Source organism: Polypterus senegalus, chromosome 5 (assembly GCF_016835505.1).
Source record: "Polypterus senegalus isolate Bchr_013 chromosome 5, ASM1683550v1, whole genome shotgun sequence".
Classification (NCBI taxonomy): Eukaryota; Metazoa; Chordata; class Cladistia; order Polypteriformes; family Polypteridae; genus Polypterus; species Polypterus senegalus.
In genome coordinates, this window is record NC_053158.1 from 49,423,299 (window position 1) to 49,436,745 (window position 13,447).

Consider the following 13,447-nt stretch of genomic DNA (forward strand, 5'->3'; position numbering starts at 1 on the left):
CTGTGTGGAGTTTGCATGTTCTCCCCGTGTCTGTGTGGGTTTCCTCCGGGTACTCTGGTTTTCTCCCACAGTCCAAAGATATGCAGGTTAGGTGCACTGGTGATTCTAAATTGTCCTTGGTGTGTGTGTGCCCTGCAGTGGGCTGGTGCCCTGCCTGGGGTATGTTTCCTGCCTTGCACCCTGTGTTGGCTGGGATTGGCTCCAGCAGACCCCCGTGACCCTGTAGTTAGGATATAGAGGGTTGGATAATGGATGGATGGATAGTTTAAGCAAAATATATGAACATGCAAATAACATAGTGTATAAAATCATAGTGAAATTATCATCTCATACTTTTATCCCATCAGAGTCATCCTAAACTGTGCCTTTAAAGGATTAATAATAATTGCACACCCAACAGTAAATTTTCTTTGAAAATGGCTTGAATTTAAGACAACTCCAAAAAATATTCCCTAGCAAGACCTGTGCTTAATGTCATTATTAACTGTTATAATTCAATCAGTGATCTGTTTTGCATAAATGTAATCCTGAAAGATGTGTATGGCATAATTTAAAGGTTAATTACACTATGTCTTGCACGTTAGGAGTGTATTATGAATGGCTGAGTTTCATTCGGATGTTGGCTGTTGCGAACTTCATTAGACTAAATGTATACGGTATTTTAGAGTTTGGCGAGCTATTTTTCGTTCTTTCCTACCCTACTAAAAAACAACCTTATCATCGTAATTGCATACTCACACCACTAGGGGCTGCAATGGTACCTCGTTTCTCCGTTTCGAGTCCCGTGACTACTAACACTAAGACTGAGGTCTGAGGTGCCGGCCAAAGCCATTTGCCAGCTTGTCACGCCGGATTATTTTTCAAAAACAAACGAATGAGAGAATAGTCTATTTATCTGTGTCGGTATGGAGGTGCTCCTTCCCTGGGAGCTCAAACACCGGGCGTTCGCTTAACGAGGAAGCTGCTTCGGCTGGGGAAGCGGCCACAAAGAGGAGAAGAGAACCGAAAAGCATTTGCCAACTCCCAACGGACTGTCACTCGGACAGCCAGGTAGGTGTGGGAAACTTTTGGCATCTCCGGTGCTATTTTTTAGCAATAAGTAATTCTAATGCCTGCTTTTCTTTTTACATTTACCGTAGCGCGAGACTTAATAGGAGGCACGCAGCCCCCAGAATAAGACTCATTAGGTATAAATATTGCTAAAATAAGCGTGGGGGTAATTCGTTGGGCTTACGTTGTGTGTGTATTACTCGTCTAGATGTCGATTTGTGTGTTGTGTTTTTAACCCCCCGAATCTAAACTACCTGTTGAGGTTTCTTAGCACTATCTGGGGACTGGGAGTCCGTAATTAATACATTTTAAGCAAATGTTCGAATAACGCGTTACTCTGAGCTTGCCATTCGTACTTTTGGGAAACGCCTGATTATTTCACTTGTATTTATCAGTCTATTGTCTGTTTCTTCACTCTTGTTCTTCTTTGAGAAGCGGTTGCTGCTTTATTGAGAAGAGATGAGAAAGAATCATTTTACTCTGTTATTATTTCAGTTAACTACGTTACCTTGCATTTGTTTTCTGACTTCCCTTCCAAAACTGCATGTTTCCTTTTAAAAATAAACCAGCACATAACATGAAGTTCCAACTTCCAGTATACTTAAAGCGGGGAACGTCGATACTTCCCTTTTTTCTCCCTTTCTTTAACAGTATAAGTTGTTGCCCCTATTCGCTGCATGAAGCAGGTACTCCGTGCTTTGGTGCAAAGTATTTTTTTAATCGGGTGAGCCAATTGTAACTACGAAATAATAAAGCTCTATAGAGAGCAGGGGTAGAATAAATTTTTGCAGTCGTCAAGGTTTATGGCTCCTTTGGACTAGAACTTTCTCATGCTTCACTTAGGCATTGTTGTCTGAACAGAGAATCGCAACAATCAATGCACAAACCCTACGGCAGATCATGTCCATTTATATTGCCCCTTGCTTACATTATGTAAACATTAGTCTCTCCGTCACAGTGGGTATTTTGATGCTTTTCTATTTTAGTTATTAGTTGCATTTGTGAGATTACCAGAATCGCCCACTTTATCACCAGGTCACTTTGGTAATCTCCTAGTTTTATGAGTGAAGCCACTTCCTTATTAATTCCACCAGTCATCTTGGGACTTATTTCTGTTTTTTTCATAATATACCGCCTTCTAAATAAATAAAGTATCTTACATACTTGGTCGCACTAAACAAATTTAGAAAATGTCAGTCAAACAATCAAGATGTTTTTGGACTGAGAAAAGAAAAGAATCACCTAGACAGTAATGAAGAAAACATACAGATATCCAAAGCCAACCATGCCCAAATTGATATGAGACAAAATTGGCTTTGTGTAGACATGCATTAAAAACACTATGCATTCAATGTTTTTCTAAGCTCTCTTCCATTTCAAGGTGCAGGTTAGGGACTAGTCCTGGATAGACTGCATGTTCTTACTCCTGTTCTCATTCAAGCTGGGCTAAATTTTGTCACCAATTCACCTAGCCTTTGTCTCCTAAAATAACCAGAGAACCAATGCCCTACATCCTCCTAATCACTCCCCTAATTTAACAACATCTGGTGAACATGCAATCTATATTTCTTGTTTAGTAATACCACATTTGTTGCTTAGCAATACTGCATTCTAACAGATTATTATTTTTTATATTTATATTTTTTATATTTATATTTTATTACACATTGTATAATGACAGTAAAGGATTCTAATCTAATCTGAACTCCAGGCAACCGGAATTCATACTCAAGATTCTGAAACTATGAGGCATTAATGTCAACCCCCAAAATCTGAAAACACTATCAAAAGTACAATTCTATATAAAATGATTGTTCTACAAGGTCGCGTGAGGTTTTTTTGATTAATTTTATTGTTGTGCATTTTTCATTAGACCTATGTTTAAGCAAATCAAACAACCACATAGTTTAGTTACAAAATATTGCAGGATCTTTTCAGCCATGTTTACAATTTAAACACATAAACACTTGAACAGTCGGGTATTATTGACCTTTATTACATGGATTGCTTCGCTTTTATGTTTTATCGATCCTGCCTTGGTAAAAATCCTTTTTGTAGACATTATGCTATTTTTTCACTAACTCTTTGCTCCTCTGAGCACACTGACTTAGAAAAATAATTCAGTGGTTGTAATATTGTAATTTTACATAAATACATTTTTAGAAATACCTGTTTTGTCATTAATGTAAGAACAGTTACTTGGAGTTTTTGAACATTCTCCATACTTTATGCACAAGATTACACAATTTCACTTCTAATGCATCATTAGAAATGGAAAAGCCTATTTTTAGACCACTATTAAATCTGAATGTATGTCTGAAACACAAAAGATGTGGAGTAATTATGTAAACTTAACAAATTTTAGCTCTATAAGTATGTTACAATAACACTGAGATTATTGTTGGCATTTTAGGTATTTTCAGGGATGTTCATATTTAAATGTAAAATATGTTTTTGATTAATTTTAAAGTTATATCTAAGCAAGCTGTAATGTAATTTATAAATATACCCAATATTTGTTTTTCCCAAAATTTTTAGGTTGTATTATTATGCCCTTGCTTTATGCAACACATTTCAACATTATTTATGCCATAGCTACCAATATTTTACTGATGGATACAGTCTTTGACACAATTATTTCATGAGTGAAGAATACATTTGTTATGTGTATGGTTGTATTATGTAGTTGCGGTAACTTTTGGCTCGGTTGGAACCATGAGTACTACTCCTTTCTATTTCGATTACTACGGTTTCATGAATAGATCCCACATTAACAAACTGAATGGCTTGTTGAATAACTGAATCAGTGAGATATGGCGTGAGCTGAAAAGCCCTACCCTTTTTGTGTTGTTCCCACTATTGAACACCGATTTATGGTGAAAATTTCAAAATTCCATAAACTAACGTCCATGAAAAATTTCATAAACATCCACGTAGATGATATATATATATATATATATATATATATATATATATATATATATATAAAAACCCCCATCACACTTATTCCCCCAAACCCTTCCATTAAATTGTTTCCATTAAAATCCCTGTCATGTGAAATGTGGCCTTAACTGTAAGCAGGGTCAAACCTAAACCTGAAATAAATTCATTGGTAAATTCATTACCATTGGTTGATTTGCTTTGGTATAATTTTGCACCCTATCCCTTACAACCCCCACAACCTTGATGAAACTTTTTAAAGCCCTATAGCCCAGTGGTGGAAAAAAATTTAGGCACTGGCACAATGTTTTGGGGGACAAACTGAAGCAGTACATATTTATTATATAGTGCCTTTTATATTTATCTATCCAGTCATTCCACATGCTCTCGTTTTCCTCATCATAGTGCCAGCGCACATCTTGGTCCGTCCAGTAAAAGACACATAGGACAAATCCAAGACTAAAATGTATTATACCCTTTCCATCATGCTGCCCAATGTGATGCCAGCTTTCCCATAACACTTCTGCTCCAAAACCTCAGTCTATGGCATCCACATTATTCTTCCTATAACTTGCCCTATAAACGTGGAAAGGAATAGGTGCTCCTGCCACCCAAATTTTAATACACTTGTCTCTAAATTGCCCAATTCTCTGCCAACTTGCCCAGTTCCCTATTTTGCCAAAACCCACACTATAATGTCTACTCCCCCACTTCCGTAATCTTCCAATAACGTGTACTTCCTTCTGTCCTATAACTCATCCATAGCATTAGTCAAATTCAAATCATAGTCTGCCTCTGCTAATAGACTGCCCAGTTTTTGGACATTTCCACTGTATTCCATAAATCCACATCACACAATCACTAATCGTCTGATTTTTTTTCTGAAGTCTTGTATCCCAGTTTACCATTTACCACACCCATAGAGTCATTTCTGTCCTAATTTTATGCTACACTTACTGTCAGTCTGCACAGTCCTAGGCAAGTTTGCCAGGCCTACCTCGCCAGGGCACAAATTCACATTGTATAATCCACAGACCCCAATATCCTAAAATGTGACAATCCCCCACCCCCCCCCCCAAACCCCTCAACCTTTCTAGCACTACACTCGCAGGACAAGTCCAACCTAAATATTATTCTGCCTTTATGATAAGGATACCTATATTTCCTTGAACATAAATTTACGTTTCCTTCAAGTCTTAAAATTTCCCCAGTGCTTTCTGCTTAAATTGAGTCATTTCATGAAGCCTGCCAAAAAAATAGGCCTCATACTATTATCTAGATCAGTGTTTCCCAACCCTTTTCAGTAATGGCACACTTTTTATAACCAAAACCATCCCAAGGCACACCGCTGTCTTACTACCTCAGAAACATTGCATCTCATACACATGCTGAACTGCCCAAAGGAGCGGGACTACCGGAAAAGTTAGTGAAAAAGCAGTTTCAAGATGAGCGTTCACAGACACGGCACTTAGTGAGCACTTTGGTGGCATCTCCAAGCTGCTTCTCCCTTTTGCCTGCAACTCATAAGCCCACGATCCACTAGCACTGTGAGGCTCACTGGAGACCACACGCCAAGGGCAGATGAACTCTAGAAGTCTGGAGACCTGTCTGAACTGCTCTTAGTGCTGTGTCTGCAATCATAGTCCTGCTTTTTATAACAGGTTCTCTAGGTAGACCTCCACAGACAGGTCTCCAGCACATGCAGAGATTATCCATCTAAGTTTCAGACCCAAGTGCACTACACTGTAATTTCCATGGTACATCTGGGTAGCTCTCATGGCGCAGCACTGGTTGAAAAACACTGCTCTAGATGACTGAGGCTACTTTCATTCTGCTTGCATTTTTCAGAAAGATGTTTTAGTTCTCATACCCCCATTGTTTGCAACAGCAAACAGGGAAAGCAAAAAAAGGCATTACTTACACCACATCCACAAAAGGCCATGGGTAAGCTTGTCCTCAATCTTTTGCCTGCTGCTGAATTCTTAAGTCAGGTCGGTCCAGTCCAAGCTCCTTTATCTTCTCTTTTTCTACAAGTGAACGATTTATGAAGAGGTATTACTTCATTAAAGAAATAACCAGTTTTCTTTGATTCCACCTGAAATTGCCATCTCCATAAAGTCGCGCTAAATATTTTGGGGCTGGTGATACCTCAGAGCCCCACATTGCAAACCGCCACTGATATAGTCCATATTTTAAGTTACACCAATGGTAACCTTCATTAAAAAAAAAATAATAAATTTTGTGAAAATTTACTTCAGCCGTTTTTGCGTGATTGTCAAAGAGACAAACAGGCAAGATGTGATCTAAGGATTGAAGTGAATTTCTAGGTGTGCAAAATAGATAAATAACATCAAATGAAGCCAAACAATTTGAAAGATTGACAGAGGATATTATGGTTTTATTTGCATAGATGTTAGTTACCAAATTATATCATTGGATTATGCAACAATAAGTAAGAAAAAAAACTTTGAACAAAATTTGGTTTAAAGGTAAAAATGTTTGATTATAGCTTGCAAGAAATTGCCAGGTATGTGTTACAATTTTATACGTAAAGTTAAGTTTGATGCAGTATATTTAAGAATGCCCAAAAGTGTTGTATTTCATTTAAATGATGCCTGAAGTTCTAATTAATATGCCAATATATCAGACATGGTTCCAGTTAATTGTGTACATCTGAAAGCAGTATTATCAGGAGCACTTCCCCTATCATTAATTTAGGACCAATTTTTTAAAATGTCTGTTTATTTCATGCAATCTACTATGCTGGACATAACATTTTCAGATCTGCTTAAAGCAATTTAGGGGTACTGTGGTATCCCAGAAAGGCAGGAAACCGTCCAGTACAGAGTGCCTGTCCATCATTTGTCCCACCTGTACACACATTTATACTTGGATAAAGATAATTCATAATTACCAGTCAGCCTACCAAGTACATTCCAGAAATATGGTTGGAAAATCTATGTAGACACAGGGGGAATATGCATGCTCCACACAATAGTGACCAGGAATAAGGTTCAAGCCTAGGGTGCTGGGTGTGTGTTATCCTACTGTACTGGATATTTCATACCTTAAAAAGATTAAGCAAACAAAAACATATAAGTGATTTTAATAACTTAATTGACTACCACTAGATTTAGTTAATTAGCTGGGTGAAAAAGGCGTTAGGTTCTGTTGGAATAAAACAGAAAGGGAAAAAAACCTTATTGTGTCAATTGCTTTCAACCTTGTTAAATTCTGAAATAAGTTTTCAAAAATACACCTAATGCGTACAAATATACTTTACATAAAACTGCCCAAATATCACAAAATCATTTTTGTCATACTATGTTCAAAGTACTGTAGTTCAGAAAAAGCTTGATCAAACTTCATTCAAGGATAGATTCAGTACTTGGTTTGGAAGTCTTACTAAGACATTAGTTTTATGCAATAGCAACAGCCCCAAGTGTTTGTGTAAGGAAGGGAGATAAGGGGAAGTTTTAAAGTGGATTTTTATAGGCTACTTTTAGATCATTTTGTCATTTCAGACAAGGGATATTAAGAGTTAAATATTGTTTGATTGACTTGCGTTAGGCCTTTAAACCGACTAATCTTATCAGTTATAGGATTAACCTAATTTATATTGAGAATTTTAATTGCATTCCTTCATTGGAGCACTTGATATGTTTACCATGAGACATGTTCATTTAAACAGGTACATGACGGCACTATTTAAGCTACACAGCAGATTCATTTACATCTGGGAGCTGAATTGATGTCTTTAGTGAAAATAAAATGTGCTTATACTTTTATATGGTTTAGAACCATTTGTAGTGAAAGGATGACAATGTTTTCTGTAAACTTTGCAATACTCTGTTGAAAGACAGAGGCAGCACTTCTAATATACATTACCTCATACAAAACAAGCATGCTGCTCCTGAGGTCAGAGTGCAGAATTACCAAAGAGTAATTCGCACACTGGTTGTTACTAATGATGCAATAGTCATATTGCCAATCACTGTTGTTGATGGGAAATGCTTTTGATGGCTTATCAGCTACCTTGATTCAAAGTACTACAAAATCTAGCTAGCAACTGCCAGCAAGCTTGCGCTCACAAGTGACGTTTGGACTTAGCTAACAACCGACAATTATAATAAAGTGTCACTATGTAGGGCGGCACGGTGGTGCAGTGGGTTCCCAGGTCCACCCTGCGTGGAGTTTGTATGTTCTACCCGTGTTTGCGTGGGTTTCCTCCAGGTACTCCGATTTCTTCCCACAGTCCACAGACATGCAGGTTAGGTGCATTGGTGATTCTAAATTGTCCCTATTGTGTGTGGGTGTATTTTCTGCGATGGGCTGGTACCCCACCCGGGGTTTGTTTCCTGCCTTGTGCCCAGTGTTGGCTGGGATTGGCTCCAGCAGACCCCTGTGACCCTGTAGTTAGGATATAGCGGGTTGGATAATGAATAATTGGATGTCACTATGTAAATGAAAACTTGACAGAAATGCCACAAAATGTTATACCCAGACAGATATCTTGCAGCCTTTGTTAAAAGTTAACAGCTATTATGTAGACCTAGGAACTCGCAGGAAAACTGGTTGAGTGTTATCATCACAATGCACAAGTAACTCTGGCTGTTAATTTTACACTCCAGTACTTAGTCAATAAAGATTTCTGTATTTATCTCCACATTCTGCATTAATTGTGGAGAGAGACAACCTGAGCACAACTGGACAGTCAGTCCTATGAGAATGGCTGCCTTTGGCTTCCAGCCTAACGGAGAAATAGAGAAATGTGATGGAAAAGTAGCCTAAATGTTGAATGATGTCTTTGAGCAACAGCAAGCAAGCCAATCAGATGATAGATGATTTTTTTAGCATCATTTATTTAAGCATTCCTATACTTTCCCAATACTTTCCTTGCTGCAATGAAATGTGAACTTAAAATAGAAATTTAAATGTAAAATAATGGTTCTTCATATAGATTTGCACACTGCATCTGCTACTGGTGAAAGCGTTTTCCATATAGTTACATCATTACAATATCAAATTTGTTCCATGTAGACCTTTGCTTTAGAGCTTCTGTTTGAGTAACATGTGTGCTTTTCCACTGCCAGTAACACTTCAATACATTTCAGATAGCTTCTCCACTATTCACATTTCAATTGACATTCTTAAACATGCTTATTCCAATTCAACCATCCATAGGAGTAAGTGTCAGTCCATCACGTAGCACACTCATGCATACAGCATACACAAAGGGACAATTTAGAATTGTCTGATAATCGTAACACACACATCTGAGAGATGTATGTTTAAAACCAGCATACTTAAGAATGATTAAAGAACAGAGCATGTGCGCACTAGATACAAATGTATACCAGGTACAAAGGTCCAATCTAAAATGCTGGATCTATGAGGCAGCAGCACTAATCACACAAACAAAATCATCTTATGGTCCACCTTTATGCTGTCTACAGTGCATTGATGGATCAGGATTAATATCTACTACTTGAGTTCTTTAGTAGTTCTCAAAAATGGCTTAACGAAGATAACAAAGCAAGCTTTATAATCTTGACGACATTGTTGAATGAGTCTAAACGGCTTCTTCAGTTTTTAGCTTGGCAGTTTAATAAGTGTTTGTAAATATTACATTTTAACAAATGTTATATTTTTTGTCACTTTTGCTGCCACTTCTAAAGTATGTAAGATTGACATATCGGGTCTACCAAGGGGAAAAAGTTGATGCAGAGCTAAATGATGACAAATTGAAAAATCTATATGATAGTATTTGTGATTAATGCTAAGGGAATTGGGTATTGCTTCTAATTAAAGATGGCATCAACTTTTCTTGCAAAATTTAACTAAAGTGCAACAGACATTGAAACATTTAATTAGGAAGAACGCATATGGGGGGGCAAAAAAAATTACACTTTCAAAAGCAATCATTTTATTTAAAATATTTCAAACAATTGACTAGTCTCCTTCAAAGTACTCCCCACTGGAAGACACACACTTGTCCAATCTCCTTTTCCACTGATCAAAACATTTTTGGAATCCTCCACACTGTTAAATCCGCGCCCTTTCAAGACCCTTTTCATTCTGGGGGAAAAGAAAAAGTCACGGGGCCAAGTCCAGTGAGTCATGCCCTGACTGGTCAAAAACTGGTGAATTCGCAATGCTGTGTGTGCCAGGGCATTGTCAACGTGAAGGGGCCATTCACCGGACTGCCACAATTCCGGCCTTGTCCTCTGCACTCTCTCTCAGCCGTCTTAAGACCCCCAGATAGTACTCTTGGTTGACCATCTGACCCCTTGGAACGAATTCCTTGTGCACAATGCCTCTAATGTCAAAGAAACAGATCATCATCGTTTTCACATTCAGTCTCACCTGTCTGGCTTTTTTGGGCCTTGGTGAATCAGGATTCTTCCACTGGCTCGATGCTTGGTTCGTTTCAGGGTCATACCCATAACACCAACTCTCGTCACCTGTTATGACCCTGGACAAGACATCTGGGTCACTTTCAAGCTGCATTTTCAAGTCTTTGCACACATTGAGTCAAGTTTTCCGCTGGTCATCTGTTAGCAGACAGGGGACAAATTTGGCCAAAAAACGCCTCATGTCCAGGTCTTCATTCAAAATGCACTGAACTGAGCTCCATGTTACTCCTGTAGCTTCTGGCAACTCATCAATTGTGTAACAACAGTCTTCATTTATTTTTTCGCGGATTTTTGCAATATTTTTGTCGTTCCAGCTGCTTAAAGGTTGACCAGAACAGGTTGATTCTCTGCTTAAATTTCCATTTTTGAAGTGCAAAAACCATTCCAAAACACTTGCCCAACTCAGAGCTTCTTCCTTGAAAGCCATCTGCAGCATTTGGAACGATTACGTTGGTGTTTTGCCAAGTAGAAAACAAAGTTTCAAACAAGTTCTTTATTCTGTGAAATTGAAATCACAATTTCAATAGGGTCATGAGAACAGCTTCTAAAAACAATGACAGCGTGACACGTGAGATCGTTTCACAGAGGTGTCCACCTGGCTACTGACTGGCGAGGGATGAGAGAACAAGCACTGACCTTGATCCAACCCCCTCCATTCACTGTCCAGGCACACAGTCTTGTTTCTTTTCTTTTGGGTCCCCCCTTGTATTTCCAAGCCAGTGTCATACACATACATACATGTATTTCCAATTAGACAGTGGTTTAATTCATAAATTATTAATAAAATACAAAGACCACCATGAGCATGAAATTTTTCTTGATATTGACAGACTAAAGGCATGACATCTATTATTAGTTGAATATATAAGATGAAACACATAAGGATATTGTTATGTAAATAAATATTGAAATAAAAATGTTTTATACATTTAAATCACCAAAATGTAGAAGTAGTTAATTTTTTGTAACATTAATTTATTTGTTATGGATAAAGTAGTGTAATACAAGGTTTCAAGGTCAAGACAATATAAGCCTAAATGAAAGTTTTACTTCAAGCCCCTCTGTTCTGGACATACCATAAAACCTGCACTAGCAAATAGGGATACCGTAACAAGAGTTCTATCATTTAGTGACTTACCTGCTTTTATTACTTCAAGTGACTAATATGACTAATTGCATAATGAATAACTAATTCAGCAAATACATGTGAATACTTGCTGTATATGAATGCTTCAGTTATGTTTTGACTATGGCTAACACAGTACAACACCCTAGTACTACAGACTATGTAAAGTATAACCTACAGAAGATTATTCTTGCTCTTCTTAATTGCAGTATTTCATTAAAATAATTGCTTTACTTTATACAAGTATTGGATTTTTTTCCCCAAATATGAATACATTATTTCACAGAAACTGCTGATATTACTCGGCAGAATGATCAACAAAACACTACTGGGGCTCTTTTATACCAACAGCAATACATCTGCATAATGCTTCTGTGTGACTGTTTACAGCCAAGTCGGAACTTTTCCTTCTTTTTAATTTTCTTGCTTTATAGTCATTCTGGTGCATGTTCAGACCAAAATATGTGTGTGTGTGTGTGTGTGTGTGTGTGTGTGTGTTTATTTATTGATATATTTATGCAATTATTTACTTCTAGAGCTTTTCTGAAAAGCAAAATTTAAATCCAGGGACAAATAAAAAGTTCTATCTGTCTGATTGATGTAGGAAGCCTTCCATGTGTGGTTTATGTTCTGACACAGGTGGAAACAGATTTAGCATGTGTGTAGTACAGATGTAAAAATATTTAATTTTAATTGTTACAATCGGTAATTTTCTAAAACTGGGTGACATTCCTCAAAGATCTAGGGACTTGGATTTGGCTCTTAACTTACCACAGATGATGTGGACTTTCTTGTTCTGTGCTTCATGTTTGTGAGCAGAGTGTACAACAACTTACCATTTTCAAAAAAAATCTGCCTTTTGTTTGAGCAAAGGATAAATCCACCCTTGGTTATATTGCATGCAAACTATATCAACTGTATTTTATATTAAATTTGTTGTACACGTCACACTATCTATAGGTAAAATTAAGCTCCCTTTGCATTTTATTTTTTAGGTGAGCATTAGAGAGATCTGAGGAACTAGTACATGGCCTGTAGCTTATGAAAAGCATAATTTCAAATGAGGGTTTTCTAAGCTAAATTTGCACAGGAAGAGATAAGTGATTTAATATTACCATTAGAAAGATGACAAATTCAAGCTCAATGTAGAACCAGATACCAGATTAATGTAGTGGTACTGATATTGGTAGCTTTATTTTTTTTAATCTCTTAAATTAATCAGATTTAGAAATCTGCACTGGTTTAATTGTAAATTGTGCTATAACCTGTAAGCTGCATTTTGAAAAGCAGCAATATTGAGGATTAGGACAGCTTTTAACATTTAATAAAAAGGATTGATGTTTTTGCTATTCAATTCTCCTGTTTTTAATGCAAGCAGCAGATTGTTTTGCAGTCCATATACAGTCATATGAAAATGTTTGGGAACCCTTCTCAGCCTGCATAATAATTTACTCAACTTTCAACAAAAAAGATAACAGTGGTATGTCTTTTATTTCCTAGGAACATCTGAGTACTGGGGTGTATTCTGAACAAAGATTTTTAGTGAAGCAGTATTTAGTTGTATGAAATGAAATCAAATGTGAAAAACTGGCTGTGCAAAAATGTTGTAATTTTGCTGATTTGAATGCGTGTAACTGCCCAATACTGATTACTTTCAACACCAAATTGGTTGGATTAGCTCATTAAGCCTTGAACTTCATAGACAGGTGTGTCCAATCATGAGACAAGGTATTTAAGGTGGTCAGTTGCAAGTTGTGCTTCCCTTTGATTCTCCTCTGAAGAGTAACAGCATGGGATCCTCAAAGCAACTTTCAAAAGATCTGAAAACAAAGATTGCTCCGTGTCATAGTTTAGGGGAAGGCTACAAAAAGCTATCTCAGAGGTTTAAACTGTCAGTTTCAACTGTAAGGAATGT

At 37.2% G+C, this 13,447-nt stretch overlaps 1 protein-coding gene across 2 annotated transcripts in view; it reads left to right on the forward strand.

The window, feature by feature from the left end:
• The first annotated feature begins 759 nt into the window (after positions 1–759).
• The window catches only part of sgk3 (serum/glucocorticoid regulated kinase family member 3), a 118,774-nt gene continuing 106,086 nt past the window's right edge, over positions 760–13,447 (forward strand). For both annotated transcript variants that reach the window (XM_039754600.1, XM_039754601.1), the window contains exon 1: positions 760–1,050. The gene's annotated coding sequence lies outside the window, so the exon portion shown is untranslated. The remainder of the gene's footprint in view (positions 1,051–13,447) is intronic.